This window comes from Misgurnus anguillicaudatus, chromosome 2 (assembly GCF_027580225.2).
Source record: "Misgurnus anguillicaudatus chromosome 2, ASM2758022v2, whole genome shotgun sequence".
Lineage (NCBI taxonomy): Eukaryota > Metazoa > Chordata > Actinopteri > Cypriniformes > Cobitidae > Misgurnus > Misgurnus anguillicaudatus.
Genome location: NC_073338.2, coordinates 14,753,742 through 14,768,222, shown reverse-complemented (window position 1 = coordinate 14,768,222; position 14,481 = coordinate 14,753,742). Strand labels below are relative to the sequence as shown.

Sequence of the window (14,481 nt, the reverse complement as noted above, 5' to 3'; positions counted from 1 at the left end):
ATTTCTGTTTTAACCCCTACTGGTGAAAAATGGAATTGCATGTCTAACATTAACACTCTTTTTGTAATAACTTTGTCCATCGGTGAGACAGAGACATCAAACAAGTGTCATTCAGCACAGAGGGACAGGGGACAGCTTTCACAATATCTCTTTTTAACCCCTACTGGTGAAAAATGGAATTGCATGTCTAACATTAACACTCTTTTGGTAATAGCATTGTCCATCGGCAAGACAGAGACATCAAACAAGTGTCGTTCAGTACAGGAGGACAGGGGACAGCTTTCACAACTTCTATTTTAACCCCTACTGGTGAAAAATGGAATTGCATGTCTAACATTAACACTCTTTTTGTAATAACTTTGTCCATCGGTGAGACAGAGACATCAAACAAGTGTCATTCAGCACAGAGGGACAGGGGACAGCTTTCACAATATCTCTTTTTAACCCCTACTGGTGAAAAATGGAATTGCATGTCTAACATTAACACTCTTTTGGTAATAGCATTGTCCATCGGCAAGACAGAGACATCAAACAAGTGTCGTTCAGTACAGGAGGACAGGGGACAGCTTTCACAACTTCTATTTTAACCCCTACTGGTGAAAAATGGAATTGCATGTCTAACATTAACACTCTTTTTGTAATAACTTTGTCCATCGGTGAGACAGAGACATCAAACAAGTGTCATTCAGCATAGAGGGACAGGGGACAGCTTTCACAATATCTCTTTTTAACCCCTACTGGTGAAAAATGGAATTGCATGTCTAACATTAACACTCTTTTTGTAATAACTTTGTCCATCGGCGAGACAGACACATCAAACAAGTGTCATTCAGTACAGGGGGACAGGGGACACCTTTCACAACTTCTATTTTAACCCCTACTGGTGAAAAATGGAATTGCATGTCTAACATTAACACTCTTTTTGTAATAACTTTGTCCATCGGCGAGACAGACACATCAAACAAGTGTCATTCAGTACAGGGGGACAGGGGACACCTTTCACAACTTCTATTTTAACCCCTACTGGTGAAAAATGGAATTGCATGTCTAACATTAACACTCTTTTTGTAATAACTTTGTCCATCGGCGAGACAGAGACATCAAACAAGTGTCATTCAGTACAGGGGGACAGGGGACATCTTTCACAACTTTTATTTTAATCTCTACTGGTGAAAAATGGAATTGCATGTCTAACATTAACACTCTTTTTGTAATAGCGTTGTCCATCGGCGAGACAGACACATCAAACAAGTGTCATTCAGTACAGGGGGACAGGGGACATCTTTCACAACTTTTATTTTAATCCCTACTGGTGAAAAATGGAATTGCATGTCTAACATTAACACTCTTTTTGTAATAGCCTTGTCCATAGGCGAGACAGACACATCAAACAAGTGTCATTCAGTACAGGGGGACAGGGGACATCTTTCACAACTTTTATTTTAATCTCTACTGGTGAAAAATGGAATTGCATGTCTAACATTAACACTCTTTTTGTAATAGCTTTGTCCATCGACGAGACAAACACATCAAACAAGTGTCATTCAGTACAGGGGGACAGGGGACACCTTTCACAACTTCTATTTTAACCCCTACTGGTGAAAAATGGAATTGCATGTCTAACATTAACACTCTTTTTGTAATAACTTTGTCCATCGGCGAGACAGACACATCAAACAAGTGTCATTCAGTACAGGGGGACAGGGGACATCTTTCACAACTTTTATTTTAATCTCTACTGGTGAAAAATGGAATTGCATGTCTAACATTAACACTCTTTTTGTAATAGCGTTGTCCATCGGCGAGACAGACACATCAAACAAGTGTCATTCAGTACAGGGGGACAGGGGACATCTTTCACAACTGTTATTTTAATCCCTACTGGTGAAAAATGGAATTGCATGTCTAACATTAACACTCTTTTTGTAATAGCCTTGTCCATAGGCGAGACAGACACATCAAACAAGTGTCATTCAGTACAGGGGGACAGGGGACATCTTTCACAACTTTTATTTTAATCCCTACTGGTGAAAAATGGAATTGCATGTCTAACATTAACACTCTATTTGTAATAGCGTTGTCCATCGGCGAGACAGACACATCAAACAAGTGTCATTCAGTACAGGTGGACAGGGGACATCTTTCACAACTTCTATTTTAATCCCTACTGGTGAAAAATGGAATTGCATGTCTAACATTAACACTCTTTTTGTAATAGCCTTGTCCATAGGCGAGACAGACACATCAAACAAGTGTCATTCAGTACAGGGGGACAGGGGACATCTTTCACAACTTTTATTTTAATCTCTACTGGTGAAAAATGGAATTGCATGTCTAACATTAACACTCTTTTTGTAATAGCTTTGTCCATCGACGAGACAAACACATCAAACAAGTGTCATTCAGTACAGGGGGACAGGGGACACCTTTCACAACTTCTATTTTAACCCCTACTGGTGAAAAATGGAATTGCATGTCTAACATTAACACTCTTTTTGTAATAACTTTGTCCATCGGCGAGACAGACACATCAAACAAGTGTCATTCAGTACAGGTGGACAGGGGACATCTTTCACAACTTCTATTTTAACCCCTACTGGTGAAAAATGGAATTGCATGTCTAACATTAACACTCTTTTTGTAATAGCGTTGTCCATCGGCGAGACAGACACATCAAACAAGTGTCATTCAGTACAGGTGGACAGGGGACATCTTTCACAACTTCTATTTTAACCCCTACTGGTGAAAAATGGAATTGCATGTCTAACATTAACACTCTTTTTGTAATAGCGTTGTCCATCGGCGAGACAGACACATCAAACAAGTGTCATTCAGTACAGAGGGACAGGGGACAGCTTTCACAACTTTTATTTTAATCTCTACTGGTGAAAAATGGAATTGCATGTCTAACATTAACACTCTTTTTGTAATAACTTTGTCCATCGGGGAGACAGACACATCAAACAAGTGTCATTCAGTACAGAGGGACAGGGTACATCTTTCACAATATCTCTTTTTAACCCCTACTAGTGAAAAGAGGAACTGCATGTCTTACAATTACACTCTTTTTGTAATAGCTTTGTCCATCGGCGAGACAGACACATCAAACAAGTGTCATTCAGTACAGAGGGACAGGGGCCATCTTTCACAACTTTTATTTTAATCTCTACTGGTGAAAAATGGAATTGCATGTCTAACATTAACACTCTTTTTGTAATAACTTTGTCCATCGGCGAGACAGAGACATCAAATAAGTGTCATTCAGCACAGAGGGACAGGGGACAGCTTTCACAATATCTCTTTAACCCCTTTAACCCCTACTGGTGAAAAATGGAATTGCATGTCTAACATTAACACTCTTTTTGTAATAACTTTGTCCATCGGCGAGACAGAGACATCAAATAAGTGTCATTCAGCACAGAGGGACAGGGGACAGCTTTCACAACTTCTATTTTAACCCCTACTGGTGAAAAATGGAATTGCATGTCTAACATTAACACTCATTTTGTAATAACTTTGTCCATCGGTGAGACAGAGACATCAAACAAGTGTCATTCAGCACAGAGGGACAGGGGACAGCTTTCACAATATCTCTTTTTAACCCCTACTGGTGAAAAGAGGAACTGCATGTCTTACAATAAGACTCTTTTTGTAATAGCGTTGTCCATCGACGAGACAGAGACATCAAACAAGTGTCGTTCAGTACAGAGGGACAGGGGACATCTTTCACAACTTCTATTTTAACCCCGACTGGTGAAAAATGGAATTGCATGTCTAACATTAACACTCTTTTTGTAATAGCTTTGTCCATCGGCGAGACAGACACATTAAACAAGTGTTGTTCAGTACAGAGGGACAGGGGACATCTTTCACAACTTCTATTTTAAGTTGTGAAAGATGTCCCCTGTCCCTCTGTACTGAACAACACTTGTTTGATGTCTCTGTCTTGCCGATGGACAAAGCTATTACAAAGAGTGTTAATGTTAGACATGCAAGTGTTAATGTTAGACATGCAGTTCCATTTTCACCAGTAGGGGTTAAAATAGAAGTTGTGAAAGATGTCCCCTGTCCCTCTGTACTGAATGACACTTGTTTGATGCGTCTGTCTTGCCGCTGGACAACGCTATTACAAAAAGAGTGTTAAAGGAATAGTCTACCCTTTTGCAATATTAAACTATGTTATTTACTCAACCTAGACGAATTAATACATACCTCTCTTTTTTCAATGCGTACACTGTACAGTGTGTTGTGAATGTGTTAGCATTTAGCCTAGCCCCATTCATTCCTATGGTACCAAAAAAAAGTTTTATTTTGTGGCACCATACTTACTGGTAGGCCTATAACTCCTCATGTAACAGTCTTTAAATAGGGAAAACACGGAAGCGTTTAGTGGCTTCTCTGTTTGGTACCATAGGAATGAATGGGGCTAGGCTAAATGCTAACACATTCACAACGCACTGTACAATGCACGCATTGAAAAAAGATAGATATGTATTAATTCGTCTAAGTTGAGGTAATAACATAGTTTAATATGGCAAAAGGGTAGACTATTCCTTTAATGTAAGACATGCAATTCCATTTTTCACCAGTAGGGGTTAAAAGAGATATTGTGAAAACTGTCCCCTGTCCCTCTGTACTGAACGACACTTGTTTGATGTGTCTGTCTTGCAGATGGACAACGCTATTACAAAAAGAGTGTTAATGTTAGACATGCAATTCCATTTTTCACCAGTAGGGGTTAAAGGGGTTAAAGAGATATTGTGAAAGCTGTCCCCTGTCCCTCTGTGCTGAATGACACTTATTTGATGTCTCTGTCTCACCGATGGACAAAGTTATTACAAAAAGAGTGTTAATGTTAGACATGCAATTCCATTTTTCACCAGTAGGGGTTAAAATAGAAGTTGTGAAAGATGTCCCCTGTCCACCTGTACTGAATGACACTTGTTTGATGTGTCTGTCTCGCCGATGGACAACGCTATTACAAAAAGAGTGTTAATGTTAGACATGCAATTCCATTTTTTACCAGTAGGGGTTAAAATAGAAGTTGTGAAAGATGTCCCCTGTCCCTCTGTGCTGAATGACAGTTGTTTTGTGTCTCTGTCTCGCCGATGGACAGAGTTGTTGCAAGGGGAGAGTTAATGTTGGACATGCAGTTCCATTTTTCGCCGGTGGGGGTTGGAATGGGAGTTGTGGGGGATGTCCCCTGTCCCCCTGTGCTGGGTGACACTTGTTTGATGTGTCTGTCTCGCCGATGGACAAAGCTATTGCAAAGAGAGTGTTATTGTAGGACATGCAGTTCCATTTTTCACCAGTAGGGATTAAAATAAAAGTTGTGAAAGATGTCCCCTGTCCCCCTGTACTGAATGACACTTGTTTGATGTGTCTGTCTCGCCCATGGACAACGCTATTACAAAAAGAGTGTTAATGTTAGACATGCAATTCCATTTTTCACCAGTAGAGATTAAAATAAAAGTTGTGAAAGATGTCCCCTGTCCCCCTGTACTGAATGACACTTGTTTGATGTGTCTGTCTCGCCGATGGACAAAGTTATTACAAAAAGAGTGTTAATGTTAGACATGCAATTCCATTTTTCACCAGTAGGGGTTAAAATAGAAGTTGTGAAAGGTGTCCCCTGTCCCCCTGTACTGAATGACACTTGTTTGATGTGTCTGTCTCGCCGATGGACAAAGCTATTACAAAAAGAGTGTTATTGTAAGACATGCAGTTCCTCTTTTCACCAGTAGGGGTTGAAAGGAGATATTGTGAAAGCTGTCCCCTGAATGACACTTGTTTGGTGTCTCTGTCTCACCGATGGACAAAGTTATTACAAAAAGAGTGTTAATGTTAGACATGCAATTCCATTTTTCACCAGTAGGGGTTAAAACAGAAGTTGTGAAAGATGTCCCCTATCCCTCTGTACTGAATGACACTTGTTTGATGCCTCTGTCTCGCCGATGGACAAAGTTATTACAAAAAGAGTGTTAATGTTAGACATGCAATTCCATTTTTCACCAGTAGGGGTTAAAATAGAAGTTGTGAAAGATGTCCCCTGTCCTCCAGTACTGAATGACACTTGTTTGTTGTTCATAGGACATTTTACAAAAAAGCTATTACAAAAACACCGCTCATCAAACAAGAAAACCTGCACTTTCCCCACGGTCCCTTACTTGCGGCTCCGCCAAGAGAGCGCTTTCCAGCACAATTGAGATTGCGACGGCTTCTGCGACGGCTTTTGCGGGTCAGTGGTTATTATATAGACAGAAACCATTGTTAATGAAGGTTGTGAAACATTATCAGCTTTGCTCTTTTTATAAATATGCTTTATTTTGGGCTCAATGCCGTTCAGTACCGAATGTGTCACGAATATCCAAAACAAAACTAACTTTACCCCGCTCCTTATTGCCAGCCGTAACTTATCCGGATATTTATAACTATATCGTTCATACAGTATCCGCATACATCATACAAGCACTGAAGGGCCATTCACATTATAACTATAACGATTACTATATCATCGTCCACATCACCAAACAATACGTTAATGCTAATTCACTCACGGCACTCGCACAAATCACTTGCCTTTAATATTGCTTGTAATAAAAACGTTGGGTTACTTAACGTAAGCCCCGGTTCTTTGATAACAGAGTGAGGTGTTTCACTATGGGAATCGCTTTGGGCGTGACCAACTGCGGAAGCTCTAATGACACCACGTCTGTCTTTGACAGACAGGTCGGCCTGTGGCCGGGCTCCGCCCTGCCTGTGTCGGCCGGGTCGACTCCTGCCTACGTCATTAATAGAGATTTCTTCCCGTCCAAGTGCAAGGAGGGACGTGCTGGTGAAACACCTCACTCTGTTATCAAAGAACCGGGGCTTACGTTAAGTAACCCAACGTTCTTTTTCTAACTTCGCTCGGTGTTTCACTATGGGAGATATAGACCACTCCCGGATTGCACCCATATTATCTTAAAATGGGTATAGAATTGCCAGCTCCCAGCACAGCATGTGCTAAAGACGGCTCTGAAACGTCCAGCCTATAGAATCGCACAAACGTATGCGGTGTTGCCCAACTCGCCGCCGAGCAAATGTCCTGAACAGAAACCCCTCTGAATAAAGCCCATGATGTGGCCATACCCCTTGTGGAATGAGCTCTCAAGCCCCTAGGGGGCTGAAGCCCCCTGCTACTATAAGCGACAGATATAGCCTCCACAATCCAATGAGATAACCGCTGTCGAGATAACGGCTTCCCTATGTGAGGAGTAGCCCAAGACACAAACAGCTGGTCGCAAGTTCTGAAACCCGCTGTCCTCTCCACATACACCTGAAGAGCGCGCACCGGGCATAACGCATTAAGCTTTTGATCCTCTGGAGAAGAAAACGGGGGAGGATGAAAAGCTGCCAATTCCGTAGCCGGGCATCTATATGCCGATTCCATAACCTTAGGCACGAAAGCAGGGTTAGGACGAAAAGAAACTTTAGTAAGCCCCGGAGCAAATTGCAAACAAGACGGGCTAACGGACAAAGCATGTAAATCACTTACACGCTTAGCTGTCACTAGAGCCAGAAGCAGTGCTGTTTTAAGAGAAAGATACTTAAGACTCACCGCTTCTATCGGCTCAAACGGATGTTGAGATAATGCTTCTAAGACGATAGGTAAATCCCACAATGGTACCATCTGCTTAGATACTGGCCGTATGCGGCGCGCCCCCTTCATAAAACGACGTATTAAAGGGTGCTGACCTGCCGATTTTTCACCAAAACCTATATGGCAGGCTGAAATAGCAGCCAGGTACACTTTAATGGTGGAGAAAGCCTTCCCTTTATCCAACAGGTCCTGGAGAAAGCATAAAATATCCTTAACAGAGCACTGAAAAGGAATAACCACTCTCCGCTCACACCATCCTTCAAAAACACGCCACTTATTACCATAAAGTGTGCGGGTAGATGAAGCTCTTGCACTTTGAATAGTGTTTATGACTGACGAGGGCAGACCAGCCGCATTCAGATTCCACCTCTCACGGGCCAAGCCCAGAGGGCTAACATGTCTGGACGAGGATGGTAAATTTCCCCCCCCGCCTGAGACAGGAGGTCCCTCCGTGGGGGGAGGGGCCACGGCTGACCTGACAAGAGTTGAACTATCTCGGCCACCCAATGTCGAGATGGCCAGCGCGGGGCTATCAGAATTAGTGACAGACATTGTTCCCTCACTCTGGCTAGAGTGGGGGAGATTAAGCTCAGAGGGGGAAACGCATACAGAAGCACGTTTGGCCATCGGTGGGCTAGAGCATCCACACCCAGCGGTGCATTTGCGTCCGCCAGAGAGAAGTACAGAGGGCATTGAGCGTTTTCTTGCGAGGCGAAGAGATCTACGGCAGCCTGACCGTACCTCTGCCATAACTGGCTCACCACCTGAGGATGGAGTTTCCACTCCCCGTAGAGAGGGTTTCCCCTGGACAGTAAATCTGCCCCCCTGTTTAAAACCCCCGGAACGTGGGTTGCTCTGAGAGATAGAAGTCGTGTGTCGCTCCACACGATCAGTTTCTCTGCCAACCGATGCAGTTGAAGAGAGCGTGTGCCCCCCTGTCGGTTGATGTAAGCAACCACTGTGGAGTTGTCTGTTTTCACTAAAACATGCTGACCGTTGAGGAAACTCAGAAAGTGTTTCAGTGCTAACCACACTGCTAATAGCTCCAAATAATTTATGTGTTTGTGCATCAGCTGTGGCGGCCACACGCCGTTCACCGCTCTGCCCATTAAGGTTGCTCCCCAGCCCTTTAACGATGCGTCTGTCGTCATGGTTACCCTGGACGACACCGCCCCTAGGGGAATCCCCGTCCTGAGCGTCATAGGGTTCACCCAGTGTCTGAGCGCTACGGCGCACATATGATCGATTCTCACTGGTCGGCTGAGATGCCGGCGAGAGCACAGATGTAAACGCGCGATCCAGCGCTGGAAATCCCTCATTTTGAGAAGCCCCAAATGTACCACGGCGATCACTGAAGCCATAAGCCCCAGCATTCGCAAGCACAGCCTGTACGGAACCACTTTTCCCTTCTGAAAACGGGCGAGACATTGTGTGAAAGACGCTATTCTCTCTTCCGTCAATGTGACTCGATACGATAGGGAGTTTAAATTGAGCCCCAGATATGCCGTTTGCTGAGAGGGCACTAACCGGCTCTTTATCATGTTTATTCTGAAACCCAAATCGCTGAGGTGATTCAGGACCGTCTCTGCGTCCTTTATGGCTTGCTCCCTTGATGACGAGCATATCAGATAATCGTCTATGTAAGACAATATTCTTATTCCCCTGTCCCTCAGCGGGAACAGAGCTGCCTCCACACATTTGGTAAAAACCCTCGGAGCTAAAGATAGCCCGAACGGTATAGTTTGAAATTCGTATGCTGTGCCCCGGTATGCAAACCTGAGGAATTTCCTGTGAGAGGGGTAAATGTCTATGTGAAAGTATGCGTCTGACAGGTCTATTGTCACAAACCAATCGTTTAGGCGAATCGATTGACAAAGTACCTTGTGTGTCAACATTTTGAATGAGTACTTTCTTAGGTGCATGTTTAATATGCGTAGATCCAAAATAGGGCGGAGGGCTGAGCCGCCTTTCTTTGGAACTACGAAATAACGGGAGTAAAAACCCTGACGGCTCTCCTCCTCGTGCACCACTCTGATTGCCTGTTTGCTCAGAAGGGTTTCGATTTCGGCCGTCAAAACCCGGGCCGATTCTCCCTCGGCCACAGACATAATTACCCCGTTGAAACGAGGCGGTTTTATGGCAAATTGTAGTCTGTATCCCCGTGAAACTGTTGCTAAAACCCACGGATGAACCGCGCATGCGCGCCAGCTGGCTATGCGGGCAGAGAGAAGGCCCCCATACACTTCCGCCCCGCTGTTGACGCACATTGATGACGTCATCATGTGCACCGTGCGGTCTCCCGCTGAAGGGGCGAGCGCTCCCCCCAGCGGTGGAACTGGGAAAGTGCAATTCGTGTGTTGGCATTTTATGGGATTTTTTAAACATATCGCCCTCGGCTGTTTGCCTGGCTGCGATAGTGCAACATTTATTTTTATTTTCATACTTTTTGAACTCGGGGAGCATATCGCCCTCAGCCCGTGGCTTGGCTGCGAAAATGCATGTTTTATTTTCAATTCCCCTGTGTGTGTGAGTGCTTGGTGACACTGGCTCAAACCTCTTTGTTTTGTCTGAACGAGAGGAGAGCGAACATAATGAGCCCTTACTGAACTCAGAACCGAAGGGCTGTATTCCCACCTTCTTCTTTTTGCAGGCGGAGAGAGAAAGGCAGGAGAATACCGGCGTGTTAGGTCGCACGCTTCTTCTTCCTGTCCTCGGGGTGGGGCGGGCGGTTCCTAGCCGCCGCGGCCGCAAATGAATGTTTTCCCCAAGGTCCGGAGCCATCCGGTCGTGAACGTTGGCCGGCCTGTTGTCCATTGTGAGCAGGTCTTACAGCTCTCACGTTCATCGGCCTCCCTCTCGCCGCCGCGGCTGCTGCGAAGCCCTGCCGCGTCGGTTGAGAAGGCGGTCGCGTCGCCTGTTTGCGTGGCAAGCAGAGGTTGAAAGCTTCATCCTCTTGTTTCCTGAGGGTGCTGGTTTCTCTCATCTTCTCGAGAGCGGGCCCGAATAAACCCTTAGTCGGGTCGTAAGGGGCATCCATCACCTCCGCTTTCTGAGCGTCGCCCAGGCCTGACAGGTTTAACCATAACGCTCTCTCACCTGATACGGCCAAACCCATCACACGACCGCAGCCCTGAACCGCGCCACGTGAGGAGCGTAGTATCAGATCGTTCACCACACAAATCTCGTCCCAGAGCACCGGGTTCGGTGCTCCTGAGTCCAACTGCCGCCCCATCTCTTCCAAAATCTCCGCTAGGTATGCTGACAGTAAAGTAACAGCATTCAGTGAGCACACGGATTGACCCGCGTATTTGTACATCCTCTGAAAAGATGCGGCGGTCAGTCGTTCCATCTTACTCGGCAGTGAAATCTGCGATGAGGCAGAAATAGATCGACGATTCGGATGGAGGTGATAAGCCACTGAAGGCTCCACAGCTGGGGGTCCGGCCAACCCCAGCTCCTCCATTCCCTGAATCTCCAGCATCGAATGTCCCTTGGTGGGGAGCTTACTCTTAAAGGGGCTAGACCAATAGCGAGACATCTCCTTCATACACGCAGGCACGGCAGACAGGAGCTGTCTCGCTGTCGAGTGGGCCGGCGGCAGCCTTTTCCCATCATAAAGGTCTCTCACGGCTCCTTCGGCGTCTTTAGCGGCTGGCCAGGCTAGGCCCAACTTAGCCGCGGCTCGTTTGCACACCTCATGTAGATTGTTGTCAGCAGGAGGGGCCGAATCGTTTGCGCTAGGTGGTCTGGACTGCTGGGCCGGGAAGAGGGAATTGTCTTCCTCCTCTTCGTCGTCCATATCCAGATCGAGGAGGTCAGAATTTGCATCACCATCTGCGTCCTCGTCCCCCAGTTCGCCATCCTCCGGCGTGAGCAGGCCCTCGAACAGCGGAGGCATGTCCGGGGATTCAGCTTCCATCATTTCCGCCCAGCTAGCACTCGCTCGCGGGAGATGATCGGTCGCTGTCGAGGCAGCTCCAGACAGGCAAGGGTCCTGCTTGTTAGCCACCGACACTTTCAGCCTCCGTTCCAAATTTTTCACCGGCATTGACGCACAGTGAGCGCATGTCTGCGGGTCCGCTAGCGACGTTTGAGCTTGTTTCGGGCCCATACACACGATGCACATAGGGTGAGGGTCCCTGCCCGAGATGGTAGCTCCACATGAGGATGGACAAGGGCGGGATGCAGCCTCCTTAGTCTTCGGTTCGTGCCCTTTGGCGGGGGTAGTCGCCGTCGACATAGCGCAATCACTAGACTCGTCACAACACGTTAGTCTGCTTAAAATAGGTAATTAAACCTTCGACAGGTCCGCCTTGACGCGTGAACCCAGAAAGTTAAAACCAGATGTGACCTACCGCTGTAACTGAATACGCAATAGGAAGATCAGAATAGCTCGCCACGACGCGGACGCTATTCCAATATTAAAAGTTGTCACTCAACACAATCCCTCCACTGATGTCGCGTTCGGTGCCGGAATCCAATGACGGTCCGCCTGTTGAACAGTTAAACGAAATCAGCAAGTCGGGATGTGCTGAGAGAGCTTGCTGCAGTCTCCCACGGGAAGAAAGCGCGAATGACGTAGGCAGGAGTCGACCTGGCTGATATAGGTAGGGCGGAGCCTGGTCACAGGTCGACCTGTCTGTCAAAGACAGACGTGGTGTCATTAGAGCTTCCGCAGTTGGTCACGCCCAAAGCGATTCCCATAGTGAAACACCGAGCGAAGTTAGAAAAAGAACTTTTGCAGATGTCCTCAACACGCTGCGTTTCGCGTAACTCTAAACAGTGAATCTAATAGTCTGTGTAATCTCTTACCTTTTGGCATAACAGTTAGTTAATGTAATAGATTAAAAAGCATTATGTAGTCAATTTTCACAGCAACTGGAGGTAATCTAATGTTATAGAGCTCAGCAACGAGCTTCACTGTCATTTTAAGTGGCCGTGCACTTGAAGTTCAAATAGATTTTAATGCTATCAATATCCTTAATCAGGTGGGAAAAATCGCTCAGAAAGTGATCCCAATGATGTCGTTCATTGTATCTGTATCGTTATAGTTTTGGTGTGAGCTCCGCTATTCTGTTTAATATAAAACGATTTTCAAAACTATGTGAACGGCCCTTAATTCCCTACCTAGTATCAATGCCAGACCTATTATTATGTTCATATAGTTATTTATACTAATTGAACAACTGTCTCAATTTATGGCAGCTTATTTGAAAGAGCAGTTTCAGCCACTGCTTACAGCTAACCATATGATATCAAATTATGGGGACAGACTTTGCTGTGAGCATATATCCCTAACGTTACCTGTGGTAAAATGATGGGGACAGACTTTGCTGTTGGGAGTCTCTCCTTCGCTGGTTCAACTCCTCTGTCTCCTTTCATGTTTTCTGACAGTCGGTATCGCATAAAAACTAATTCCGGGTTCTTTTTGCTGTTGTTAGAACATCCGTGTATTACACCACACACCATCGCGCGGTTTTAAAAAAAATTACACCGATAATACCATGCATAATACCCACGCTGCCTCGCTTGTCAATTGTCAGACTGACAGTTTTATGTCAACAATATGGCCGCCGCGAACATTGATGACGTAGATCGAATAAGCCCTATTGTTTTGCAACTATGAATTCATACGCATCAGGTACAGTGTGCAAGGTTTGTGTGTGTGACGAATTTGTTTGATTACCAATACGGAAAAAACACTAACAAATGGACATGCTACAGTGTGCAAATCTTGAAACTCAGTTTGCTTTAAATGCTTTAATTGAATAAGATGTGTTTTTGTTGGCAGGTATTGATAGTTTAGGCTTAAAGGGTTAGTTCACCCAAAAGTTAGAGTTTTATTATAAATTACTTAACCTATGTTGTTCTAAACCACCAAGTTTAGAACCACCTCCGATTGTCTTCAGAACACATTTTTAGATATTTTTGATGAAATCAGGAGGTGTCTGTCTCATAGACTTAAGTTTAATTTCAAGCTCAGAAAAGAATGAAAGGCATCGCCAAAAAAGGTCCATGTGCCATCTAGCCTGGGTTTCCGCATGCTGCCTTGTGCGCAAATTTATTCACGCTGCAAGTCTAGCATGGAAACTATGGACCTTTTTTGCTCCTGAAATAAAGAACCAATCACAGAACGGGGAGGGGCAGCAAGACGATGACAATGTCTATGCGACACACCAAAGCAGTTTTTTTATCCAGCACGGCAGCAGACGCAGTTACTTTTTAATGCAGCCTTACATAGTGTTCGAAGTAGTTTTGAATGCAAGTTTATTTAAAAAAGGGCAACTTTTGGCATTAAACAATTTCATATCCAAGAAGGATGTTTGGATATGGCAAGACATGATAGCCACAGAGTTTTATAAGACCAACCTGCTAAGCATTGTCGTCGACGAAGTCCATTTAACTTATAAATGGTAAGCTGTATTTATTAATATCATATTGTCATTATGCTTGTACTGTGGTTGTCACAGTGCCACTAAGTTGTGTTGCTTTTCAATATCAATATACAGCTACGGTTTAGTTGCATAGCTTTCAGCTGTGTGCACACGCACCTACGCGATAAAAGTTGTTTACATTTGAATTGATGTTGCTCTACATACGTCATCTGGTATAATTGAAACGATTGGCTATAAGCTGCTTACAGACGCATTTGATAGACATTCGTAGCACCCAACAGCATTCGTAACCACACCTCAAATACGAGAAAATGAGCATGTGGTTCCCAGACCACGTCTCATTCTCTATGTTAGCCAGGCTATGTGCCATCAATAGTTCAATAATAATGTTATAAAGGAACGAGAACACTTTTGTACGCAAAGAAAACAAAACAAACAATTTTT

At 44.8% G+C, this 14,481-nt stretch overlaps 1 protein-coding gene across 1 annotated transcript in view; it reads left to right on the top strand.

Moving 5' to 3' along the window:
- LOC129441851 (telomerase protein component 1) overlaps positions 1-14,481 on the top strand; it is a 70,081-nt gene that overhangs the window by 40,059 nt on the left and 15,541 nt on the right. The gene's annotated exons all lie outside the window — the stretch shown is intronic.